The sequence below is a fragment of the Puma concolor genome, chromosome E2 (genome assembly GCF_028749965.1).
Source record: "Puma concolor isolate L17-30 chromosome E2, mPumCon1.1.hap2, whole genome shotgun sequence".
Classification (NCBI taxonomy): Eukaryota; Metazoa; Chordata; class Mammalia; order Carnivora; family Felidae; genus Puma; species Puma concolor.
The window spans coordinates 2,274,097-2,280,793 of NC_141681.1; positions in this window are offsets into that span (position 1 = coordinate 2,274,097).

The following is a 6,697-nucleotide window of genomic DNA, read 5'->3' on the forward strand; positions in this document are numbered from 1 at the left end:
CTAGGCTTTTAGTGGATGAAGAGCTACAGCCTGATGGACCCAAACCCAAACTCTCTGCTTCCTCCATTCCTCCGAATGCTTCCTTCACGATGTGCTCCCTTCGTTTTCCTTCTAGGCCCGCAGACGCCGTCTTGTTCGTGGGGCTTCTCCGACTGCTCACGCGTCTGCACCGGCCTGTCCCCCAGGATCTTCTGTCTGGGATCGTGCTCCCTTTGCCAAAAGGATGGTCTCGAAAACTTCTTTAAAACGTCTCCTGGTGGCAAACTTCTGTCTTTCACGTGTTTTACCTAAAAACTGACCTTTTAAATTGAAGAGCGACCCGAGGGCGTCGTCTTCACACGGCGACGCACCCAGATCAAGGACCACAGCGGGGCCAGGCTCGCCCGCCACCACGACCCCTTCCTCCCCGGGGGCTTCTAATGCCAGCAGCCGGCCTGCCTGTCCCACACCACGCCGGCTCCCGGGCCACCTGCTGGCCTCAGCCTTTAGGCCTCCAGGCGTTCCCACTGCACTGCCGGGCTCACACGGACTGCTGGACCGCAGGGGCGCTAGGCCCCGCACTGACTCCCACCTTGCACACGTCACCGTGCACAGGCCGGAGCTCACGGCCATCGATCCCGCCAGTCCTTTACATCTTAGCGACCCTGAGGTGTCTCGTGGTGGCTTGGATCGGACCAGTGAGATCGAGCACTTTTTCAGATGTTTAGTGGTCATTTGTGGGTTTTCGAAGCATCTGTCGCGTGACAAAAATTCACCACTCGTTAAATAATTCGTCAGCAAAGAGCGACGGGCACTTCTACCCTCATCTCCAGAAATCATCACCATGGCTTCCCTCCTCCATCTGTCTGGTCCCTTTAGACACGGGTCTGTCTGTTCACCTTCGGATAACAGGGAACCTCACGACCTCGCGGACCCTGGGCCCGTGTCCTTTGTGGGCTAAGAACACGGACAACACCTGCCCCTTCTCTACCGGCGCCTTTGGATGAACCAGAGGCCCCTGCTGCCGGGCGCTGCCGTTGCACGCGGAACTTCCGCATCTGGTGACAGACACCTCTGGAGCTCCGGGGTCGTGCAGAGAGCACCATCGTTTGCCTGCCGGAAGTTTCGTGCCGGTCCTCTACGTGTGTCCCACTCCCGCCACTGGTTTCTGTGTATGCTGTGAAGGGGGTCCCCGACCGCTGCCCTGTGGGGATCCGACTGACCCGGACACCGCCCGTGGACAACACTGCCCCTCCTCTGGGCTGCCTGGTGCCTCGGATGGCTCTGCCTCCAGGAGCCCGATCCCATGCTCAGGGTAACGCCACACCGCCCTTCAGAGTTGTTCAGTCCTTAGGACAGTCTTCTTGGCCCTTTGCATTTTCAAATACCTTCTCGAACAAGCTTGTCAATTTACACAAAAGTCCCCGTTTCGAGTTCAGCTGGAATTGCAGTGATCCACCATTTAGGGAAGAAAGGACACCTTGAAGCTTCTAATCAATCCACAGACGTGCCAAACACCTACATCTCTTAGGTTTCCTCCAAGAGTATTTTAGTTTCCTGTTACTTACCTTTTGTTAGTTTCCACATAACTTAAGTGTCCGAAACCCTGTGACAAGTAAGTCGTCAGGGGATCCCTGGGGGGCCCAGTCGGTTAAGCTTCCCACTCGGATTTCAGCTCAGGTCACGATCTCGAGGTCTGTGGGTCTGAGCCCCACCTCTTGGATCTGACCTCTGTCCCTGTGTCTCTGCCCCTTCAGCTCTCTCACTTCAGCTTTAAAGTAAAAAATATAAATAAATAAATAAATAAATAAACAAGTGATCATTATTGATTGTTCCCGGTAGTAAGAATCAATTCTTGTACGTTGGGCACGCAGCCAGCAACCTTGCTAAACTTCTCTCCCTGCTTTTAATAGTTTGCCTGTGAATCTGCATTTCTTTCCATTTTCTTCACATGTAACATTATCTCTGCAAATGGTGGCAGTTTTGTTTCTGGGTTTTCAAGCCCGGCACCCTTAGATCCCCTTTTCTGGCTAGTGTTGCAGCGTGGGGACCCCAGCAGTGCTGAGCGGCCGGTCCTGCCTCAATCCATCTCGGGGACAGAGCTTTCGACATTTCACAGTTAAGCAGGATGTCTGTCACAGATTTCTCATTTGATTAGATTAAGAAAGTTCCTTTCTATTCCCAGTTTGCTAAAAGCACTCTTCCCTCTTAATCTTGAATAGGTATCGAATTGTACAAATGATTTTTCTGAGTTTATCAAGATCGTGCTTTATCTCGTTAATGTGGTAAACTACGTGCATTTTAAAAAATATACAAATCTGCATTCCTGAATCCCACCCACCTGGGCCATAATACGTTACCATTCAATATTAGCAGATCCAGCTCGTCCACACTTTGTTGACGACTGTTGGGATTTTCAAGAGAAACACTGCTCTATAACCATCTCTCTTTCTCTTCCTCTCCCTCCCTCCCTCCCTCCCTGCCGTCCTTGTCAGGTTTTAGCACCAAGGTTATGCTGCCTCACGAAACAAGACGGGACACAAGCCTCTTCTGTTTCGTGAAAGAGTGTGTAACAGACTGCTTCTCTTTCTTAAGCATCCGGAAACACCGCCCAGCGCAGTCACACGCACCCGGAGTTGTCCTTGTGACGACACTTTAAGCTGTACGTGCGAGTCCACGGAGTCGGGAGCTACTAAGCGGCATCAGCACGGGGGCTTCTGGCGTCGTCCCCTCCCGGAAACATCAGGTTGAACAACCACCCACACAGGAGAACATCCTGGCAAGCGTGAAGGAGCCTGGGTGAAGGGTCGGAGCGCCCGGGTGGAGCGCAGCTCAGACAAGACCATTTCGCATCATCCCCAGCACAGGCACAGACACAGACATGCTCCCGGGGGCAGGGGCATCTGGTCTGTGCCCGAGTGCCCCACAGACTCCAGGGCTGGCCTGCCGTGAACTCAGGGTCCAGACCTGACCCTGCACCCCCAGGCACCAGGCCGCCTACCCGAGGACTCCAGCGGCAAGCCCACCACAACCCGCCAGACGGCTCACCGCGGTTCCTGGACGGGCTGCCTGTGAAGGCTTCCCTGCCAGAGCACATCTGTACCGACCAGAACGGGTGCCCACTTCTCGAAACGTCGAGATGTCAACACAAGGCCATGGGATCACAACAATCAAGGAAACACGACACCTCAAAAGGAAACCAATAAAACGACAACGAGTGGCCCCAAAGAAAGGGAGATCCATGAAATGTCTGAAAAGAATTCAGAATAATGCTTTTAAAGAAACACAATAAGGGGCGCCTGGGTGGCGCAGTCGGTTAAGCGTCCGACTTCAGCCAGGTCACGATCTCGTGGTCCGTGAGTTCGACCCCGCGTCGGGCTCTGGGCTGATGGCTCAGAGCCTGGAGCCTGTTTCCGATTGTGTGTCTCCCTCTCTCTCTGACCCTCCCCCGTTCATGCTCTGTCTCTCTCTGTCCCAAAAATAAATAAAAAACGTTGAAAAAAAAGATTAAAAAAAAAAAAAAAAGAAACACAATAAACAAGAAAACAGACAACTGAATGAAATTAGGACACAACGTGTGAACAAAATGAGAATGGAGTCCAGAAAAGAAATAGAAAACATTTTTTTTTTTGAAACCAGAAACCCCAGAGCACCTGGGAGGCTCGTGGGTTCAGCGTCCGACTTCGGCTCAGGTCATGATCTCACAGTTCGTGGGGTCGAGCCCCGCGTCAGACTCTGTGCCGACAGCTCAGACAGAGCCTGGAGCCCGCCTCGGATTCTGTGTCTCCCTCTCTCTCTGCCCCTCCCCTTCACGCTCTGTCTCTGTCTCTCTCAAAAATAAATAAAAACATCATTTACAAAACAGTAATAAAAAATAGATAAAAACCAGAAACCTTGAGGCTCAAGAATACCGTGACTAAAAGACTCAGCAGAGACTCGAAGCAGGCGGAAGAGAGAAGAGGCAGTGGCGAACCAGAAGGCGTGTCCCTTGAAGCATCCGCAAGGGAACAAACGGGAAGGGGAAAGACAACGCATGAAGGAACGCAACGTGAGTTACAGGAGAACGTCCAGACAGTGTGCACGTTGCTGGAGTCCCAGGAGAGGAGGGCAGAGAGCTCAGTTCAAGAAATACAAGTTCACGAAGCTCAAGCCCCTCTCCCCACCCCCCCACCCCTGATTTCAACCCCAAGCTACCTTCCCCAGGATACACGATAATACGAGTCCCCAAAACCACAGGGAAAAGAGAGGTTTTTAAAAGCAGCCAGACAAGAACAATTGCTTGCACACAGGGAACCCACACAGGCTGTCTGCAGACACGAAGGATGTCAGAAACCAGCAGGCTGATGCACGCAAAACGCCGAGAGAAAAAAGCTGCCAACCACAACACCCAGCAAAGGTGTCGCTCGGAAACGAGGGGGATAAAGCCATTCCAGAGAACATATGTGGGGGCAGCCTCACCACGAGCCTGCCTTGCGAGAAGAACTGAGATGCAAAGAGGCTGATTACTGACACGAAAACAGACCAACGTACAGAAGACGCTGAGGCAGGTGAGGACGTGGTCAAGTTCACAACACTCTAACACACGTACGCTGATGCGTTCATCACTAACACTAGCATAAGCGTTAAAGGACGTAAGTATTAAAAATAGCTACGCTAATTTGTCAATGAATACACGATATAAAAACATGTAAACTGTGACATCAAAAATGTAAAAGGGTATTTTTTTCGTGTGATTGAGATCATCAGCTTTAAAAAGACTTTTTTATTTAAAAAATGTTTTTTAACATTTTTACTTATTTTTGAGAGAAAGAGAGAGTGTGAGCAGGGGAGGGGCAGACAGAGAGGGAGACAGAGAATCTGAAGCAGGCTCCGGGCTCCGAGCCGTCAGCACCGAGCCCGACGCGGGGCTCTAACCCACCGACCGTGAGATCGTGACCTGAGCTGAAGTCAGACACTCAACCGACTGAGCCACCCACACACCCCTAAAGAGACTATCATACATAAAATGTTAAGTTAGCCTCATGCTAACAGCAAAGCAAAACCCCAGAGAAGATACGTAAAAGATGGTGGAAATGGCATCAGAGAACAGCACCTGCAGAAAATCATCACTCCACGAAGGAAGACAGTAAGAGAGGAAGGAAGGAACAAGGAAGCTAGAAGGCAGTGGAAACTATGAATGAAATGGCACCAGTTATTCTTAGAATAACTACTTTTAGTATATATGGATTAAATTATCCAATCAAAAAGGCAGAGACTAGACGAATGGGTTAAAAAAAACGAAGACTCAAGTGCACGCGGTCTAAAAAGAGACTTGCTTCAGCTTTAAGAACACACACAGGTTCAAAGTGAAGGGACAGAAAAGATATTCCGTGCCAGTGGAAAATAAAAGACAGCAGGAGCAGCTATCCTTACGTTAAAAAAAAAAAAAAAAAAAAAAAAAAAAAGACTTCAAGTCCAAAACTGTAACGAGACAAAGAAGGTAACTATGCAACAACAAAAGGGTTAATTCGTTCCCCAATACACTAAAAGGATATGGCAGGATATATACATGCACATACAGTGGGTGGTGCTGTTTTTTCGAAAAGATAAACAAAACGGACAAACCTTTCGCTAGACTAAGAAGAAAGGAGAGAGACTCAAACAAAATTGGAAATGCAAAGGATCCTGGGAGATTAGCATGAGCAATTATGTGCCTACCAACTAGATGACCCAGCAGAAACGGATACATTCCTAGAAACATACGGCTTGCCACAGCTTGATTTGTTTCTTAAATCATGAAGAAATAAAATGTGAACAGACCAGGAACAAGGACATTAAATAGTCATCAAAACCTTCCCAACGCAGAGAAGCCCAAGCCAGATGGCTACGCTGATGAATTCTTCCAAACATTTAAAGAATTTACGCCAATCCTCCTCAACCTCTTCCAGAAAACTTGAGGACACGCCCAAACTCATTTTATAAGGCCAGCATTACCCTGATATCAAAGCCAGATGAAGAGACAAGCAAAGTATAAGCCGATATGCCCGATGATTATAGATGTGAAAATTCTCAACACAAGAACCAGCAGACCCTACACCATGATCAAGTGGGAGTCATCCCTGGGATGTGCGGAGGATTCAATACACGTCAGTCAATAAGCGTGACCTACCTCGCTAATAAAATGTAGAATAGAAACTGTACGATCACCTCAGTAGACGCAGAAAAGGCATGCGGCAAATTCCAACGCCCTTTCGTGATAAAAACCCTCTCCACAAATAAGGTATAGAAGGAACGCGCTTCGTCCTAATGAAGGCTGTGTAGGACAAGCCCAGAGCTAACATCATCCCTAGTGGTAAAAGGCTGAAAGCTTATCGTCTAAGATCAGGAACAAGGCAAGATGCCTCCTTTTTTTCCTTCCAGCTTTACTGAAAAATGATTGATAGACACACATCGTTATACAAGTTGAACGCATACAGCGTGATGGCTTGATTTACATGTATCGTGGAAGAATTACCATAATAGGTTCACCTAACATCCATCTTCTCACATAAATACAAAAAAAAAAGAAGAAGAAAAAGAAAAAGGGGACAAATTTCAGAACTCTCAGGATTTACTCTCCTAGCTGTCGCGTACGTCGTAAAGTAGTGGTAACTACAGTCGTCATGTTGTTCGTTACATCCCTAGTACTCGCTTGCTTTGTAGCCGGAAGTTTGGACCTTTTGACCGTCTTCCTCCAGTT